Here is a 21394-nt window from a genome sequence, read left to right as displayed (position 1 = left end):
GCTCCACAAATGTATGGTTTATGTTGTGTTTCTGTTCATTTATTGTACGTTTTATACGAATCGGGTTGTGGTCCCGTGGCTAGTGTTGCGGACAACTTGATTCTCATTTTCTTACAGTGAGTTATTTACAACTCGTTGAAAATGGCCCCAAAAAAAGAAATATTTGGGTAAATTATAAGAACGCTAATATTTTCTTTTTTTTTTTAAATGAAATAATAAAAATAATAATATGAATAGTAAAGGTGTACATAAATAAAATATAAACTTAAATACGTAGTGTTTAAAAGATTCTAAACATTTTGTTTATTAACTTTGTAATTTAATTAAGTCTTCTTTGTTTATTTTCACATGTAAAAATATTTTTAAAAAGTATATGTTTAAGTGTCCTTGGCATAGGTGACCCCAGTAAGGTCACATTATTTTATTCTTAATCTTTGTTTATTATGGAAAAAAATTAATTAATAAATACCAAAAATTAAAAGTATAAATTAAAATATAATTTGATCTCTCTTCATTTCGAAAAAAACAGACATTTCTTATGTTGACACCCAATAATTTATTTTAATATTTGTTAATATTCCATTCAACAAATTTTTATATCGGTTTTGAACTAAAAACTAATTATTATCAACATAGTTAATTGAATTATATTTATGCAAAAACTTAAAAATATGATTCGGATTGTGTTTTATAGATTAATTCTCGCAGTCTAGTACCCTATGCACTGACATAATTCTAAAAAAAGAGATAAGGGAATAGAGAGAAAACATAGTTCAAACGACAGGGTGACATGACACTAAAAACTAATTATAAAAAATAATGTTAAGTCACGTATGAAACACCCTGTAGTTGAACAACGCTAACTCATGAAATTAACGAATTATAGTGTGTACAAAAAATAACTGATATTCATTAAATATATATATTTTTTTTTAAATTTAAAATTTACAAAATAGATGGCAAATATTTTAAGTGAGTTTAATCTAAGTGATAGTACATATTGAGGCAGGCGTATGTCCATTCGTTGGTTGTTCAGAGTGATCAATTTACAAATTGTAACCGTGTTTTTGGACAATTGCATTTTTTATCTGTTAACTTTTTTTTATTCACTGTTTTTCCAATAAACTAATGTTCTTTGTTTCAGGTCCCGACTAGCTGAGAATTTTCTGTGTCAAGGTAGGACCTTTTTTGTTACCTGTGTTTTTCATTAAATGATATATTAAATTAAGCAATGCCATTAAAATCAAAACTAGTGAATAACAATAAAAAGTCAATACTAATTATAATAAAAATTTAAACATAAACAATCAAACTAACCACAACGCAGTTTGCTCGTAGGGGTAGGCTAAAAGGATAGAACGCCATATCACTCTGTCTTTGAATTCAGATCTCGGTTCCTATATATTTATACATCTCATGCACACGCACCGATTATTCCGACTTTTGACGTGTCCATCTTCAAGTATTTGTTGGGTTTGATTTATTTCTCGGTCATCCTCGTTTTCTGTATCCTTCAACATTCGTTTCATACATGTTTTTAGCCGTTCTTTCGCCCATAATATAAAAATGCCCAGGCCAAAGCACATCATTAAAAAAACAACAACACTTAAATAAAAGTGTTTTATTATTGTTTGTTATAAATATTTGTGATTAAAATATGCCGGAACATCCCTTAAACTAGGATTGAAATATAAGATAGTACGCCTTAAAAAAAATGTGACAAACTTATCAACCAACTTAGAGTAAAATAAATTATTAAAACACCGTACTTTTTTTAAAATTTCATGTTGAATTTGAACGTATTTTTTTTTTCTAAGTATTTTTTTTTAAAGCGTAATATCTTATTTTTTAACCATAGTTTGACTGAAGTTTTAACGTATTTTAATCACAAATATTTGTGACTACCAACAAATAATAAAAAAATACTAAAATAATGAAAAAAACATAAAGTTCTGAATGCTTGAAGGTCAAAATTTTGAGAAGTCTCAATAAAGTATAAAAATTGACATATCTCTCAAACTATAAAACTTTAGCTAGTGAAAGTAAGATCCAATAATTAGCAGATGACCTCTCTATGTGCGAATTTTCTATGGGGGGTTCAGTACCAGTCACCCTGTAGGGAGTTAGAAAAGTTGATGCATACCACGGATTGGAGATTTTTACTGAATGTCGAAAATAAAATTTTAAAATATATTTATACAGATCATGAAGTTTCGCATTATAAATAAATTGTCTATGTTTTATGAATGTATGTATGTGTATGCGCATGGGTGTATGTACATGTGTGTGTATGTACATGTGTATATATGTGTGTGGTACATAATTACAATATACAATACAATTGGTACATAATAATATACACTGCCCTGAAAAAAATAAAGACAAACTAAATACTTTATAAATATGATTAGAAATAAAATAAAAAATTACATATCTAGTTATAAATTGTAATAACAAATTAACCAACTTCACTATATATACTATAATAAAAAACTGCGAAGTACATTGTGGAATTATATTTTATTTGACTAAAATGCAGTGAAACCAAAATAAATATTATCTTGTTAAAAACATGGGCTTTCAACGAAAAATAATTGGTCATTATTTGAACCCGAAAAATCAATAAATGTAAGTTTAATACACTAAATAAACTTTTTTCTTATGACAAATCAACATTATATTGATGTAATGTTTGAATTAAATTGTACATTTTATTTTGTATTCCTACTCCACCACAAAATAATAATTGTAATATTATGTTTAGCGTCAAAATACTAAAATCGCATATGTGCTGCGCGGCGTTGCGTTCGCATCGCATCTAAACTACATAGAAAATAATGTATTGGTATGTTTCGATTGCTTCCGTTGCGTAGTGAGAATTTTAGTCTGCCGGAATTTCGAATTTGCTTCCATCGCGATCGTTCTTTAAATCGATACCCAGCCAGCCGGTAGCAAGTACTTGTCGATCAGTACGCGCTTGACAGCGCTGGTAAATGGGTGTGCTGGGTGGGCTACGTTGCTTTTTAACATATTTTTTTAAGGCGACAGTAAAATTCCTTCACAATTTATCGCGATTATTAATCAAATTATTATTAGATAATTTGTTTATAGTAATCTTAATGTTAGGTATTATGACGGATAATTAATTAATTAAATATGCTATTTTATAAACATTATTTGTCAAAATGTAGGGGAACCAATGATTCCATGCGTTCTATGAACGGACCGCGCATTATGTATATATGTGTTTATATGTGTTTGTGAGAATGTATATGTATCAAAATGTGTAAACGAGTAAGTTTATATTTTATTAGTTTGTGCTCTCTATTAATTGGTTAACTATTATCATATATTATAATGTAATTGCCTGGCTTGGAACGGGGTATGTACCCTTGTTAGCTGGGCAAAGTGAACGTAAAATTGTATTTTTGATGAAAGGGGTAAATAAATAAATAAATAAAATATGAAGACGAAAAGTTTTACGAAATGTGATATGGAAAAGTGGCGTCAGTGTGTCAGTGTCAGGACAAACTAATGATGGAGCAGTCAAAATCTCTAAAAATATTAAAAGATCTTTTAAAATATTAATCGTTTTTGGCATGTGACACATCTTTCTGATTCTTTACGACATGTTTTAAGATTAATGCCAAATTTTGTAGCCACGAAACGCATGTGTCTTGAAATTTTCGTGATAAATTGATCTCCCCAGTCTTTTCTCAATGATATTCGTATTTATTAATTTATTTATTATATCATACACATAAAATAAAAATTAAATAAAAAGTTGCTTTGACTGTCTAACTTGAGTAAATATTAGAACTACTTTAACACTTTATATATATATATATAGTTGTATAATTTATATAGCGCCATTTTTGTGAAAATCACCTCAAGGGCGCTGTACAATTAATAAATATCCCAGTACGTCTTGCAGCTACAGAGCGCATGGACGGTTGGTATTCTAGTTCCTCGTTTTCAATTAAGATCAATCAAAAATTATAACAGACAGGAGCTAGATTACAGGACGTCTAACAGCTACAGAGCGCATAGACACTTAAAAATTTAGCCCCCATTACACATTTTAAAAATTGACAAATAAATTTAGTGGATTAATGATACTTAAAAAAATAAAAAATAATATGAATAATAAAAAGGAATAAGATTACAACACATCTTGCAGCTACTAAGCGCATGGACGATTGGAATTCTTGACCCCATTTACGGAATTTAGGTATTTTAAAGTTGATATATGAAAGCTAGATAACCAATCATCGTGCAGCTACAAAGCGCATGGACGAGTGGAATTCTAGCAAAATTAGAATGATATCAATAAATTTACAAAAAATAGAGCATAGTAGTAAGTTTGTCAAGTGTTCATGCCAAGAAGTAAGTAATAAAAAACTAAATTTTTTTTTTATTAAAATTGAAAACATATTATACATAATTATATACAATATTCCCAAGGAGTTTTAAAAAAAAAACTCATTAAGGGACATACAGATAACAAATTTATTTAAAGACGCTTTTATATTTTAAACTATAATATTATTTACAAAAGCAGAAAAATTAAAATTATGATATACTACAAATTAAAAAGGGTATGAAAAATATTTAAAAATAACAAAATAAACATAATACTAGGCATGGAAATAAATTCAAAATGATGTTTACATTATGCAATCTGGGAAAGAAAATTTAAAAAATATAAAAAGTTTAAAAATTACATGTTTTTATATATACAAACTGAACTAGTACAAAATATTTTTTTTTTTATTAACAAAATAATGCGCACACCCAATACAGTTTATTTTTTTTGTCAAAAACGTATTGAAATTATGTTTACAAGCTAAAAAAAGTATAAAAACAACACAAATAACATTTCAATAGTATTAAAAATTACATATACAAGCAAAAACGGTAAAATATTAAAAGTTATATGTTCAAGATGCGCATTCTCTGGATAAACTACCATTAAATATTCAAAGTACTTCTGGAAAAAATAATTCTTCAATTCGCACGTCCTGTTTCTATATTTTGAATTAATCACTGCACTATTAATTAATAAAGCACTGTATCAACTCCATGGTTAACAAAGGGAGATAGATGTCCGAAGACTTTGTATCCCGGAGCCGTGTTAACACGTGATTAACACGTGATAACCATGCGTTGTGTCCTGATCCCGTGTTTTTACCCGGTTTACCAGCAGTCTAAAAAAGTGCCTTTTTTTGACATCTAGTGACTTTTATTAGTATTTTTTTGCTGCTGGTAAACCACGTGAAAACACGGGACCGGGACACAACGCACGGTTATTATAATCACGTGTTTACACGGCTCCGGGATACAACGCACAAAAAAGGAGTGAGGCCCTGTATATGTGCGAACATTGCAATGCGAAATGTGGCTCTCCATAAAGGCCAATGTTGGCAAAACTATCATACAAAAATGACTTATTTAATTATTTCAAATAAATATTATAAGTTTCCATTGTTGTAATCTAGTATTTTTATAATTATGTCACTTTTAAAAAACCCTTCACAAAGCATGAAATTTCACAAAAATTGGCCGGGCACAGGGTAAATTCTATGTGTATTCAGTCGGTGCTCAAAGTGTTCATAAAATATGTATTAATATCACGTTATTCTCCTGTCTCTATTATTTATACGCATTTAAACGGTAATTTCCTCAACAGAATCCCTCCTTTTTCTTTTTTATCCTAATCTTTTCTTATTTTTTTTATCCCTCCAAACGCTTTGGGAACGAAATCATTGTTATTTCATTAAACTTTCTCGTATGATATTCTTTAAATATTATTACATACTCGTACATATTTTAATTTTTAATCTGTTCATTAAAATTTCAACAAAAAGTATTATAATATCGTGAAAAACTTTAATTGGACTCATACACTATATCGTAATATAAATTGTTTATAAATTTACTAATGTTTTTCCAAAGAAAAAAAACTGGTGAGGTCTCCGTTACAATATGCTTCTCAAATCTAGTCGCCTATTTATGTAATTTTAATTTATTAACATAAACGGCAAATCTGCCTTTTACAAACATTTATAAATACTAACATATTTGGCTTAATATGTTTTTTTTTTAAAAAAAACATGAATTTCCTTATACCCAAGATTTATTTTAAAAAAAATTAAACCAAAAATTATACGAGATTTATAAGACATTCTTCAGTAAAACAACAAGAAAATCACAAGTACTGTTTCACACAGCTAGGCAAAGTGAACAAAAAACCGTATTTATATATATATTATGAAATGCATGAATAAATAAATATAATTACCATTTACCATCTTTGAAAAAGTTCAAAAGGTCTGTTATATAGGAACAATACCCTACACCAAATATATAAGATACGTGGGAATAACTATTGCCGCGTTCGTGGAGTCTATTTAATACGGCATTACAAGTATACACTGTCCGTGGATTGTTGCTACAAAACGGTGGCACCTGTCTAGTCGTTCTTCCAGGCACCCTGAGGTTGTTCAGGGTAATCCCATATTGAATTTACAATTTTGAATAAATTTAAAAGCTCTTTAATTTTTCTTCTATCGTTAATTTTTAACAAATTTAATGTTTTAATTAAATATAATGGATATATTGATAACTCAGAGAGAGTCCAGAGAAAGTTCCTAGGATATGTAAACTAGATATAGTCTTTCTGAGATATCGTATAATTTATTATTAGAAAATTTGCATATATCCTCCCTTTCAACTAGACGCATAGTAGCTGATGTTGTCACACTATAATATAATATTGTGAATAATGTCATAGATTCTCCATGCTTGCTAAATGAAATAAATTTTAGGTTTCCATTTAAGACCACCTGTATCTCAATCACAAATAAATATTGACGTGCTACTAAGCGACGTGATAACAATTTCTCACTGAGGTTGTTTATCGTGTTCGCGATAACAATGCAACATTCGTGAACACCTAATATTAAATGTCAAAATATTTACGTTTCGCGACGTATAATCCTGCTGCGCAATCACATATTTGAATTTCACCTGTGTAAATATCAAAAATGTTCCAAAACTGCTATTTTCATTTATTTATTCATTATTTATCGTGGCAAGCCAAATGTCAAGAAAAGCAGTCGCCATAGTAATTGTAATTTAATTTTCACTTTTTTGTATTAAATATTCCTTACTATTTTGAAATGCAATATTTTGTATATTTTTTTATAGTAAACGCCGATTATTCGCTAGTGAACTGTATTAATTTACGCCTACCGCTACGGGGAAACAATGACAGGTGTGTTTGTTTGTTTTTTCCCATATCATATTTTTTTTTACTGCTTTTGAAAATTGAATTTTGTGACATGAGTTTTTTTCTAAATGAGAGTCTAATTTTTACTGGTTTTTCTCTAATATTGCGATCGTGTTCATGTTAGCTATGTTTTTTTTTTCAAAATTCTATGTTTTTATTAGAATTAAAAATATTATTTAAAAGCAGCATCGAGAAAAACAAAAACAAACCGACACGAGCGTTGACTTAGAGATTACACACGCGTTGACTTATGACTGCGATAACTTAAGCATGTTCATTATTGTTCGTTGTGATCGCTCAAATGCTTAGCATGTTTTTAAGCACGTCGATAGTTATTTGTGATTGAGCTTCTGCACTGGCATCTGAAGCGTTATGTTATGTAAACTTTACGTTATATAAAATTATCCGAATACGCGCCAACTGCCGTGCCAACACAGTGCTCTATGCACCACTGTGAGGGGACAGAGAAATATAGGTATCGATGATTGTAATCCGCACAATGGCTATATCTACATAGATTTTTAAATAGAGAGTGTCTGGCGCAGATGCCAAATTATTTTAACTCATTCTAAATATGACTCATATTAGACAAAAAATCCACAAATATAGACAAGTGATTTGTAAGTTATAAATACTTAGGTTCAAATTACAAATCAAACATTGAACTGTGTACAATGGAACGTAGTTATACAGAAAGCGGCCGGCCATAGGAAAGTGAATCGCACTTTTGTGAAATGAGTGAATAATCAAATCTACACAACCGTTGGAATGTTTTTTACTTTGATAAAAAACTTTAAAAATGCATATATTTTTTTTTTTTTATAACACAGATTAAAAATTACAACGTGCATAGAGAACATTTTCACCATAATCATTCCTTTTCCGCACCTAATGGTGCATAGGGCACTTCATTGGTACACAAATCGCAGCAATCTTGATCATTTTTGTTAAATGAAGGTAAGATGATCAGTCTTACGGTTCAGGTGACAGTCCAGGGATTATGCAATATTCTAGTGTAAAACACCTTTTTAAATAAATAATTCATCTTAACCATGTCGGGAATTGAACCCGAGACCTCTTGTACGGTAGGCAAACGCACTGACCACTCACCACGAGAACATTTTAGAGAAGGGAACATGGGAGCCTAGACATTAACAGGGCATATGACCTGTCATTGGCTGGTTCAAGCGGCCACATTACACACTATGTAACATATTTCTTCAATTCGTCCATTTGTAGATTTTACTGAAGTTAAAGAGATTAAACCTTATTGTTGGAAAGAGATTCATTTGATCGAAATACAGTATATTGTCTACAAACATTTGGAATAGCTCAAAATATTGCAATAAAACCAACTGGTCCAAGAAGTTTAAAAATTTAAAAATTTGTACAGGTGAAATAATGGACAAACTCAAAATATTGTTGATAAATTACCTGGTCCATGAAGAAGTATAGAAATTGAAAAAATAACATTTTCAGGCGTTGCCTAGTATGCAGGTGAAATAATTCAATCATATGAATCTCACCTGCATAAATTCAATTATATGAATCTCAACTCCATTGACAGGTCATAAGCCCTGTAGATGCCTAGACTTCTATATTACCTTCTCTTAAATGTTCCTCATCTCTGTTGTAATATGTTAAGCCAGATCTAATATTGAATAAACCTCATTCAAACTTTGTATGTATGAGGTGACATTCTATATTTAAACATTACATGTGTTTTTAAATTAATTATTTAATTTAATCAAAATGCGTATGTATTTATCAACTTTAATTTGTTTAAGAGAACTAAATTTATTTATTTATTTTACTTAAACGGCATAAATTGCCTTTAACATATATTGAACATAAATATGAAAAAAAAATACATAAATAAAAACATAACAAAAAATTATAAAATTGCATAACCATAACAATAGTAACAAGTAGGTAAATACACATAAGCAACCAAAAATATTAACGAAATAAATACATAAATATGAAAAAACAAAAAAAGGGAAAAACATTTTCAAATATAAAGAAATGTTTAAGAATAATATTGCGAGAGAAAAAAAGAAATCAGACTCGTTTTATAACTATCAAGCCCAGAACCAAATATATCAGCCTTGTTCTCATACTGATTGGCATATCTATGGAGCCTAGGGATAGGCGAGTGCATGTGATAGTTGGTTCTAGAACTTGCAGAACAAAAAGGAGATTTGTGGCGGGTATGTCGACCAGGTACACGGAAACACACCAACTCCAGCAAATCTGGACAGTCAATTAATGAATTGATCACCTTAAAAAGTAATATTAGGTCAGCTAGGATTCTTCTATCAGAAAGTCTTAAAAGATTTGCTGAAGACAACAATTGATTATAATTAAATAAAGCAGCTGGAATATGAAGTTTAAAATTAATATATTTTAGAAATTTCTTCTGGACGCGCCTTGCTACGCGAAGAATGAATGTCCGCTAATTCAGCAACACATCTATACAGATATCTTATACAAGAGAGAGCACGAAGATAGAAGTCATAACAAGGAAGATAGAGACGCCGCTCTGCGGCGGGTGTTGTCTAAAACAGATTTAGTCTTCAGTCGGTTGATGACAGTAATGAGGGATGCGCACGCGTAACATGAGCGGCGTATTTGTGATTTTTATTTTATTTTGCTGTAACAGCGCTAAATTATATGTTTTTCGCATAAATTATGAAAAAGGAATTATTAAACATAATTTTTCCATGTTATTTTTTTTTTCAAATGTCTGAACTTTAGAATATTCCGTCTTTTACTAGTGGTAACACGATGTTACATCACCGCGCCCAAAGTGATTATTTACCAGTCTATTAAGAGCTAAGCCGGCGGTTGGCGAGCTAAATGTCAAGAAAAGCAGTCGCCATAGTAATTTTAATTGAATTTTCCCCTTTTCATTATTAGATACTCCTTACTACTTTGAAAATGCAATATATTGTATTATTTTTTATAGTAAACGCAAAAACAAACAAAATACAATCCGACACGAGCGTTGACTTAGAAATTACACACGCGTCGACTTACGACTGCGATAACGTATGCACGTTCATTATAGTTCACTGTGATCGCTCAAATGCTTAGCATGTTTTTAAGCAAGTCGATAGTTATTTGTGATTGAGCTACTGGCTGTTTTTCAACAGAACAAAGAATTAAACTTACTGCAGCTGATAACACCAATATCTAATCTTTTCAAAATTGTGTTTTTGCATAGCTAAGTTCAATGGGTGTTTTTTACTGTGACAGAACTAGATATTTTTTTGGTAATACTGCCTCTTGTCAAACTAGGGATGACAGTTTTTACCCGCGACTTCGCTCGCAGGGTATCAGGGAGAAATTGTTAATTTAATTAGTTTTGCCGTTTAACAATCTGATTGTTCTTGATGAAATGATTTCATTTAATTTCTATTCATTTCATTTTTTTTGCACCACAACAGGCCAGGAGGCCCAATTACAGTGGTGAATTACACTACAGAACAACCAGGCTTGAGAAAAATTACATTTTATTTTTTGTGTTCTCACCGGGAATCGAACCCGGAACCTTCCGTGCGTGAGTCAAGCGTCTTGACCACTACACCACGGAGACCGCTGAGGATGATACATAACACTGTGATAAAAAAAATTAAAAAGTTTATTACTTTCAAAATCTTTATTTATTCTTCTCAATCTATTTCATCGCCTTCGGAGTACTCCCTTTCCGATTCAAAACACTTGCCAACGTTTTTTCCAATACTCGAAACAATTGTTAAAGTAAATTTTTAAAATGCCTTCAAAGCGAACAGCGATTCGGCTTTTGTCTCTTTAATCGTGTCAAAACGGTGTCTCCAGAGCAGTTTTTTTAGCTAAAGAAATAGCCAGAAGTCACACGGTGCTAAAAAAGGCAAATACGATGGATCTAGAACGATATGAGTTGAATTTTTGGCGGAATAGTCACGAAGCACCAATGCTATGTAAGATGGTGCATTATCGTGGTGCAAAAGCCAAGATTTGCCATAATTCTAGTATTTTTTTGCAAATATCTTCACGTATAGCGTTCCATAATGATCAAATAATATTCTTTGTGAAAAGTTTGGCCCAGCGGAAGAAATTCATAATGGACCACACGAGGATAACCCAAAAACATTGTTAACATGATCTTGATTTTAAACGACTTTGGCGTGATCTTTTCGGTCTTGACTCACTTTTTGCACGGATTCGATCGATTGTCGGTTTTTTTGAGTCACTTGTTGGATAGATCCAAAACTTATCTGCAGTCATTATGCATTTTATTTTGTCCCGATAGTCAGAAGACATTGTTTCACAGACTTCAAAGCGATGCTGTTTTTTGTTTTTCCAAAAAAAAAATATTTTTTGCACCAAACGAGATTTCGCTCTGTTTGGGCAAAAAACATCTTTCAAAGTGGTCTGGATTGATTCAATTGAAATGTCAACCGTACAAACGAGATCTTTAATTGTCAGTTGACGATTTTAGAGTACCAAATCTTTGATTTCCTCGACGTGCTGTTCATCAGTTGATGTTGAGAGTTGAGAAAATGTGGATGTTCAAACATAGGCAGAATAGTGAATTTTACACAGTGTGTAAAGTGGCCACTTAAACCAGACAATGACAGGTCATAAGCCCTGTAAATGCCTAGACTCCCATATAAATGTTTTCCCTCTCTGTTGCAACAAATTTAAATATGTCATATTATTATTTTAAAAATAATCATATTACATGCCAACTCTATTGAATTATTTCACCTACATACTAGACTAGGCAACGCCTGAAAATGTTACTTTTTCAATTTCTATACTTCTTCATGGACCAGGTGGATTTATCAACAATATTTTGAGTTTGTCCAAATTTTTGTAGACAAGGACTGGATTCGACTCCCTTGGGAGCTGTTTATATCAACATATTACAACCGATATGCAGAACACAGCTCCCCAGGGAGTCGAATCCAGTCCTTGTCTACAAATATTTGGACAAACTCAAAATATTGTTGACTATAATTTAACACTAACTAAAATTTGATTACACGTAGTTCGAAAAAACTTATATATAACCCATAATTCATTACCCTTCGGACATTAATTCCCGTGGGCATAAAAATATCTGCAGTTCACAACGGAGCTCTAGTTCCAACTCTAATGTATGGGAGCGAAGTATGGAATTGGAAAAATAATTATGAAAGTAGGCTAAATGCTGTTGTAATGCGATCCCTCTGGCGAATGTCTGGTAAAACGATGTATGATAGGTGCACAAATGTCGAGATCCGTGAACCATGTAAGGCTGAGACATGCATTATCGACAGAATCAAGAAAGGGGTGCTGCGTTGGTTTGGACGTGTAGAGCGAATGGACAGCAAAAGAACGGCTAAAAGATCTGCAATGCGAATGTTAATGGATGCAGAAAACGAGGAAGATCGAGAAAGACATGGCACGATCGAGTCCATCAAATACTCGAAGATGGAGATGTCAAGAGTAGGAATAACCGGCGTGCGCGCATGAGAAGATGAATGACTGTAGAGGAAGCGAGGTCTGTATGCAAAGACAGAGTGATATGGCGTTCTATCCTCTCTGCCTTCTCCTACGGAGAAACGGCGTGATGGTTCGTTGTTGCTGTTGAAACTACTGTAATAAAGTATCAAAATAACACAGTAAAGCACTAAACCTCTTTAATTATTTTTATAATACTTAATATTTCATTTTCATTTACTTAAAAAAAAATATCCCTACAATAGAGTTAAGTTCTAAACCTCTTATAATACGCACAATAAGTTTTTCTGGGTTATTATGCCGTGTGTCGTTCGTAATTTTTACCGACGTTTCGGATCGCGTTACAGCACTTTAATAATACTCTTACAATACTTTAATGTTATACCATTTATATGTATTTATTTTTAATTTCTGTAATAAAATATCCTATTGATACAGTAAAGCATTAAACTTCTTATAATACTTGATTGTTATACCATTTGAAGGTATTTATTTTGAATTGCTGTAATAAAATATCCTAATAATACAGCAAAGCTTTAAACCTCTTATAATACTTGAATGTTTTACCATTTGTAGGTATTTATTTTGAATTGCTGTAATAAAATGTGATGATAATACAGTAAAACAATTAAAGTTTTTAATTATTTTTATAAAACTTAATATTTTATTTTGAATAACTTAAACAAAATATCCTGATAATACAGTAGTGCACTAAACCTCTGATAATACTTTTGTGTTGTTTTACCATTTGGGGGTATTAATTTTTTTATTTTGTAATATAATAATGTTTATGTAATAATTTTTATTTTGGTATTCTAGAATAATATGTATGCTTCCACTTTCCATTATGTTGTATCTCAACTCAACACAGGGCTTTTGGCCTCATGGAGTTTGGGGTACGTTTTTTTTTGTTATAAGCATCTTCGTATAAATAAATAATATGCACGAACGAATAAAAAAATCGGGCCCTAAGTGAGTCACATATCACTTCAGTACGAATCTTGAAAGAGTTACGTGTTCTCTGAAACTAGTTTCAAGGTGCTTTCAGTTTGAAAATAGACCGCGAAAATATTTACCCCCCTCTCGTCGTTTCCCTCCCAGCCGCAGAGCAGCGACAGAAGCGCCGCGGCGCAGACGCCAACTTCTAAACTTTATTCCCGAATTTCCTCAATTCGGAAACGGCTTACGCACTTTAGTGTCACTGTCGAATTGGAATTTTCTGTCGAACATTCACAAAATACAAGCGCATTCGAAATTGTAACATAGCTTTACCATCGAAATTAACGGCGCCGATTTCAAATGGCAAAAAGCCGCGACGCGAAAATGCAAGGAACACTTTCGAATTTAGTATTTATTCGAGGATTCGCGACGATTACGCGCAATTTTCGAGTCGCGTCAAATACGAGCTCTCTCTCCGACGATGATCGATGCGAGTCGATGTCGGGCAAATTTAGGACGGTTTTCGAGCGTCGATAGAGCGGTGCTCTTTCTGTTTCGTTGTCGATTTCGAACTGAGGGAATTAAATTTCTAGGTGAGCTTTTTGGCGACCGATCGTGGGTGTCTTCTTCCCACGCACACTTCCACACGTACACAATAACACACACACGCGTGCGGGTGTAAATGTGATTTCTATGACGAAACATCAAAAGAATTTTCAGACATGCACGGATCCGAGATTCACGTGAGGTCTGACTAACACCTCAAATTTAATAATCGCTCCCACCACAGACATGTTCAACCCGATCTTAAGTCAAAACTGCAATAACATTATTCTTATTTGTGTAAATGGGGGGTCAGTGCTATATTACCTCTTGAGCCCCGATTACCAGGGAATTTAACAGTTATTAAAAAAATTAAGGTTTTAGATATTAAATTGCTATATAAAAAGAATTGTTTGCTTCAAATACATAAAGATAAAATAAATAGTAGTATTTCTAAGTCACAAAACGTAAGTACGCGACCTAGAACAGGTGGTAATATCTTAATTCCCAAATTAAAAACAACTACAGCCCAACATCATTATACTTACAGAGGAATATTTTTATTTAATGAAATCAACAAATTTAAGAGAAGGTAATATAGAAGTCTAGGCATCTACAGGGCTTATGACCTGTCAATGGCTGGTTTAAGTGGCCACTTTACACACTGTTTAACATTTACCATTCTGCCTATATTTGAAGATCTATATTCCTTCAATTCTTTCATCTGTTGATGTTTGTGAAGTTAAAGAGCTGAAACCTTTATTTATGCGGGTGAGATTCATCTAATTGAATTATTTCACCTACATACTAGGCAACGCCTGAAAATATTATATTTTCAATTTCTATACTTCTTCATGGACCAGGTAATTTATCAACAATATTTTGAGTTCGTTTAAAACTTTTTGTAGACAAAGACTGGATTCAACTCCCTGGGGAGCTGTTTATATTAACATTTTACAACAGAGATGAAGAACATTTAAGAGAAGGTAATATTAATATAAACAGCTCCCCAGGGAGTCGAATCCAGTCCTTGCCTTCAAACAATTGGACAAACTCAAAATATTGTTGAAATGAACAAATGTAATAAAAAGTACAGTCAGGAATACAATATATTTAAAAAAGAAGTGAAAAAATACATCTATAATTCTTCTTTATGTCACACTGATTGAAAACATCGTTTATATCTTTTTGTAATTTATTTATGTTATCCTAAAAATATTATTAATTCAATGAACTATTGTAAAACGTCACTCCCCATTATGAACACAAGAATTGTTTATTTCTTTTACGTAATGGGAAACGTTAATGTAAATATATGTATTTGATTAATGTAAAAAGTTGTATTTAGTTGTAATATTGTATTTTTAATGTTATTAATAAATGAAAATAAAAAATTAAAAAAATCTTCAATTGCAATCTTATGCACTTGTACAGTCATCGCTTTCCTATGGAATAATTGGATGGGGGGGAGCTTATAACAACCATATTAAACCATTAGAAACTGTTCAAAAATTTATCTTAAAAATAATGCTTCACAAAAATCGCACTTTCCCTCTTTTCAATTGTTCCAAGAAGCTGAACTTTTAAATAAAAGAAAAAAAAATGTTTTTAATGTTTGAAATGTATTCAACAATGTTTGAGTAAGTCCAAATTCTTGCAGACTGGCTGAATCTCTGAACCTAAATCTCACCCACGCGATAAAGGTCTCAGCTCTTTTACTTCACAAAAGTCAACAGATGGAAGAGTTGAGGAAATGTGGATGTTCAAACGTGGGCAGAATGGTGAATGTTACACAGTGTGTAAATTGGCCACTTAAACCAGCCAATGACATGGCATAAGCCCTGTAAATGCCTAGACTTCCATATTCTCTTCTCAAAAATGTTTTCCCTTTCTGTTAAAATAAATTTGAGTTTAAAATATGTATTTACGAACCGAAATTTATTTACAAGTAATTAAAATAGATCAAGTTTAAGAAAGAATCGTGGGTTAGAAATACCACATTGTAAAACGAGGCTCGCACAGAGACATGCATATTTTATAGGCCCAATTTTTAATAATTCTTTTTTTACTGATAATATTTCATTGACCCCAAACTTTCAAAATTTTCCTTTTAAAAAACACGCACTATCCTGGATTAAAACTAAAGATATGAACTATTTTTTTCTACGATATGTTTTGTTGCCTTTTAAAAATAAGGAATATTTTTACGTTTTTTTAAAAAAAAAAATTATTTCCTTTTTTAATTACTATAAAAAAATACAATATAATCTTTGACAGAATATTTTATTTTCTCTCTCTAATGTTTAACAAAAATATTATAACTGTCTATTTAAAAATATTATATCCGTTAATGGCGATCTTTAGACTTTATTCGGCGGAATTAAGGGGCGCTGGATTGACGTGGGAAGAGGCAAAAATGCTGGCTGGCGATAGGGTCTCCTGGAGGTAACTGGTGATGTCCACATGCTCCACTTAGCAGCGGATGTGGAAAAGAAGAAATTTATTATAGGATCAAAAATTCATTGACATTTCTTGTATACCCACGAACAGGCCATGCCCTTGTGGGATTTTTTGCTTACTATTTCTACTAATAATATGTATTTAATTGTTATGTAACTATCCTTATTTTTTTGAATACTCTTTTTTACCTCTTACGTGTATTGTAAAAAAAAACAACAATTTAATAAAAAAAGAAAAAATAATAATAATTTTATCTGCAAAGTTAAATTAAGTTTTCTGTATGAAAAACAGAAAATGCATACATTTTTTTCCTCTTAACATGTTCAAATATAGGTTACCGACGAAGATACTTTAAATATTATGTATCTTTTTTGGGTGATACCGTGTGTGTTGGATTTGATCCGACGTTTCGGCTACCATTGCAGGAGCCATCTTCAGGGAAAACTGTTTTTTTACTGTCAGTTTTCCCCGAAGATGGCTCCTGCAATGGTAGCCGAAACGTCGGATCAAATCCAACATACACGGTATCACCCACAAAAGATACATAATATTGATAACAGTGGCCGTGAAAACCTTCGCACATACTTTAAATGTTCGTGCAAATGTACTCATTTTCGTACACAAATATCGGTTTTTCTTTAGACAGTCGAAGATAATTCTGTTACCTTTCCATTGTAATTGGGGCCCTGACGTCACTGCGACCTGTGAAGATCTACTGTGACAAGACCCCATCAATTAGCTCTCACCTTCAAAACCCAGGTTCAATTATTTATTTATTTATTTATTTTTGCACCACAACAGGCCAGGAGGCCCAATTACAGTGGTGAATTACATTACAGAACACCCAGGCTTGAGAAAAATCACATTTTTATTTTCCGTGTTCTCACCGGGAATCGAACCCGGAACCTTCCGTGCATGAGTCAAGCGTCTTGACCACTACACCACGGAGGTCTTAAAAGAGACTGGCTAATGTGGGGGGGGCGAATGTTTTCTTTTTTGCAGAGCTATTAATTAGGGGTAAGGGTTACCATGTGACAGGCGTTTGCCGCATTTGACAGGAATTTTAACGTTTGGACAAGCGTGCGGCCGGCATGGCTCAGAGACAGACATTTTTGAATTTAGACGATATTTGTGAAACAAGAAAATTTCTAACTTTCTTGTGAAGATTTTAACTTTCACATATTAGAAAAATAGGATGATTTGAAAAAAATCTCGTCATCTGAAAAACATGTCAGTTAATAAATCAATACAAATAATGTAATCACCAGATCCTCAACACAAAAACAACTTAAACAAATACAAACCTTTACCACTTTTGGACAGTGGGATTTTGAGTATTATTCAATTAAAATATTTAACCTACTTCCACTATCTATTAAAACAATTAGTAATGAGAAAATAATTAAAAAGGCTATGAAAAAATGGATAGTGGAGCTGGGTAGAAGTAAAATGGATTATCTCACTCGCCCAAACCAATTTGAATCAACTGCTCCACAAGTGTATAGCTTATGTTAGGTTTTTGTAATTTTCATTATGCGTTTTGCAATATAAATTATGTATAGGCTTATGACAGGTCATAAGCCCTGTAGATGTCTAAAATTCTAAGTTACATTCTCTAAAATATATTTAATCTCTGTTGTAATGTGTTAATATTAACAGCTCCCCGGGGAGTTGAATCCAGTCCTTGTCTACAAAAATTTGGACAAACTCAAAATATTGTTGTCAAATTAATTTATTTTACCAAAATAACATAAAATATTGGGGCAACAACATGGCGTCAACATATCAAACCAGAGCCGCGATTATAAACGGCTTTCTTCATATAATTGCTGCTCTTACTATAATGTGTCATTAATTTTAAAGATGGTTTTTTAAATTGACCTAAATTTACTGTCCTATATTTCACTTAAAGATTCTTCTCATCGTTTCTTTGAATCCCTTAAAATAAATATGTGTATATTTATGTTTTTCCTTTTTTTTTTAAAATGTTATTACTATTTTATTTTATTTTTACATCTGAGCATGTTTTTCATTCTTTATTTCAATTCTTAATTTTTAATAACTCTTACAAATTTTCTTCATTTTTAATATTATTTCCATTTGTGAATACTCACTACAAACTACAAACTTTAAAATATCTTTTTTTCACTTAAATTTTAATTTTTAAACAACTTTCATTTATGTTTTTCTTTTTCCTTCTCTTTTTTTTACTTTCATAATTAACCTTACATATAATTGCTTTATAACATGGAAACTTCACTGGTCCATTAGAATTAAGTCTAATTGTGTAAAATATTAAACTTTTTAACTGTACTGTATGTTTCCTGAATAAAAGAAAATAAAAAATAAATAAAAATAAATAAAAAAATATACTCAGACGCTATAAACTAACATCGATATTTATGTACTAAAGTGTGTATATTTGTATAAAAATTCAAAATATATTCGTCGGTAACCGGTAATTGAGCATGTTTAGAAAAGGACATTGTAAATATATTCTATTTTTCTTTCAGAAAACTTAATTTTACTTTGTAGATAAAATTTAATGTAAAATTTAACTTCCCATAATAATTGAGGCCCAGGAATCTTTGAGCAATGGTTTAACTGAGGTATTTTATTACGAAAATGGCGCTATATAAGTTATCCACAATAAATAATAAATAAGGCGTAATACTTTTCAATAGCAAGATTATTTGCCTCCTTAAACAAAGTTCTACTGATGTGAAAGGTGTCCATCTCCAAACCAGAATACCTTCAGATATGGTTCGACATCATTAAGGCGTAATACAAGACCATTCGCCCCTTAAACCTAGAGTTGTTGATGCAAAAGAGGTCGATCTCCAAAAGACAAGTCAGGTTAAAGATCTGGGCATCACTTTTGTGAGTTCCCTGACATTTCATGATCAGATCGAATCAGTTTGTAGTAGTTCGTTGAAGATGTTAGGATTCGTCCTGCGTACTGCTAGGGTTTTTGGTAGTACACGAGTACTGAGAATTCTTTATAACTCGTTGGTGCGAAGTTGACGCAAGAGTGGCTCGATGATTTGGGGACCGTGAGTTGAAGTACTCTCTTATGGTGGAGAGGATTCAGAAGAAATTTGTTTGGTTTCTCTACATGAGGGAGTGCGGATATTATCCATGGCTTTATCCCACTGAGTTCCTCCAGGGTATGCTCGGTTACAGCAGTATGAAGACCAGCGGGAATGTGTATTTAACCACGCACTTCGTTTGTATGTTGCGCGGTATTATTGACAACCCTGAAATTATTTATTTATTTATTTATTAACGGACATTGTCCATGTATACAATTTATAAGGTTTAAATATTACAATAAAAGAATATATTTTTATTTTTATCCCTACAGAGATGGGGTAGAGTTTTTTTCAAATTCTAGATTCAGGATTATGGATATTCGAGCGTTTACAGGGCTTATGACCTGTCATTGGCTGGGTTAAGTGGCCACTTTATGTAGGTACTACAACATTCCCCATTACGCTTATTTAACGAATATCCACACCAGGTAACATTTTTGGTTTTTGTATATATGCTACAAATCAAGAACCCATCCACAAGCGAGTTGGAAGCGCCATTTATGCATTGATATTGAAGTTAAGTATTTAATGTAGTTAAGACTCATCAGCCGAGTTAAATAAAGTACTAGTAAACGCCAGGAGAAAATCCAGATTTGTGTGCAGGTACACGAACCAAAAAATGTAATAAAAGAATAGTTTAAAACATTTTTTAAAAAGAAAGAAGCATTGACAAACATAAGGGACATCGAGACAAGATCTGGACTATTTATTTAGTGCTCGTTTAAATCGTTGCAAACTTAAACCAAAAAAGTCCAGATCTTGTCTTGAGTTAACAATACGACAAAGACGGGTCATTGGAGAATTAAGGCCATAGTCTGTTCTAAGCTGGTCGATGAACAGTACTTCATTGTTTCTCAATCTACGAGTCGGAATATTGAATTTTACTTGTCCCAGTAATGATGGCACATCGATTATACCATTTAGTATGCCGAACATATATATGGAGTCAATATTAGTTCTACGTTTTTGTAGACTAGAAATATTTAACATTGACTCTATTTCAGCATAAGAATAATTATCTCTCTCTAGTCCGAGCATCATCTCTCTCTTATGCGGAGCATTAGCTTTTATTTTCCAGATAACTACCTTAGACAGCGTCAGCATAGACTTATCACATTCCAATATACAGGACCAACCTGCCATTGGTTATACCTGTTGGAAGGGCTATCTCTATGTTGAACAATATTAGTTTGGACATTGACATTTTTCACGTCTCTGAGGGAGTTTTTCGTTACAAGATTCTCTTACTTTTTCAACATATTATTCTCTGAATATCACGTATGTTTATGTGTTATTTTTATATGTACACCTGATTTTACGTTTTTATTTTCACTATTTCTGTATGAATGAATTAAGATATTCCACAATGTTTGAGTATGTCCAAATGCTTGCAGACTCTCTGGATTTTCTCCCCAGGGAGTTATTCATATTAAAATTTATTTCAACATAGAGGAAAAACATTTTTGAGAATGCAGTATGGAAGTCTAGGCATTTACAGGGCTTAAGACCTGTCACTGGCTGGTTTAAGTGGCCACTTTACAAACTGTGTAACATTCACCATTCTGCCCATGTTTGAACA

The 21394-nt window shown here is 32.0% G+C and overlaps 1 protein-coding gene across 1 annotated transcript in view; it reads right to left on the bottom strand.

Moving 5' to 3' along the window:
- The window catches only part of LOC148285679 (twitchin-like), a 263782-nt gene extending 249488 nt beyond the window's left edge, over positions 1-14294 (bottom strand). The window contains 1 exon segment of the mRNA XM_088239054.1: positions 13858-14294. The gene's annotated coding sequence lies outside the window, so the exon portion shown is untranslated.
- Between the last annotated feature and the right edge of the window lie 7100 nt (positions 14295-21394).

This window comes from Micrasema longulum, unplaced genomic scaffold (genome assembly GCF_059751315.1).
Source record: "Micrasema longulum isolate JH-2025_06_02 unplaced genomic scaffold, ASM5975131v1 h1tg000014l, whole genome shotgun sequence".
Lineage (NCBI taxonomy): Eukaryota > Metazoa > Arthropoda > Insecta > Trichoptera > Brachycentridae > Micrasema > Micrasema longulum.
Note: the sequence above shows the minus strand (reverse complement) of the source record. Positions and strands in the feature narration are given on the sequence as shown.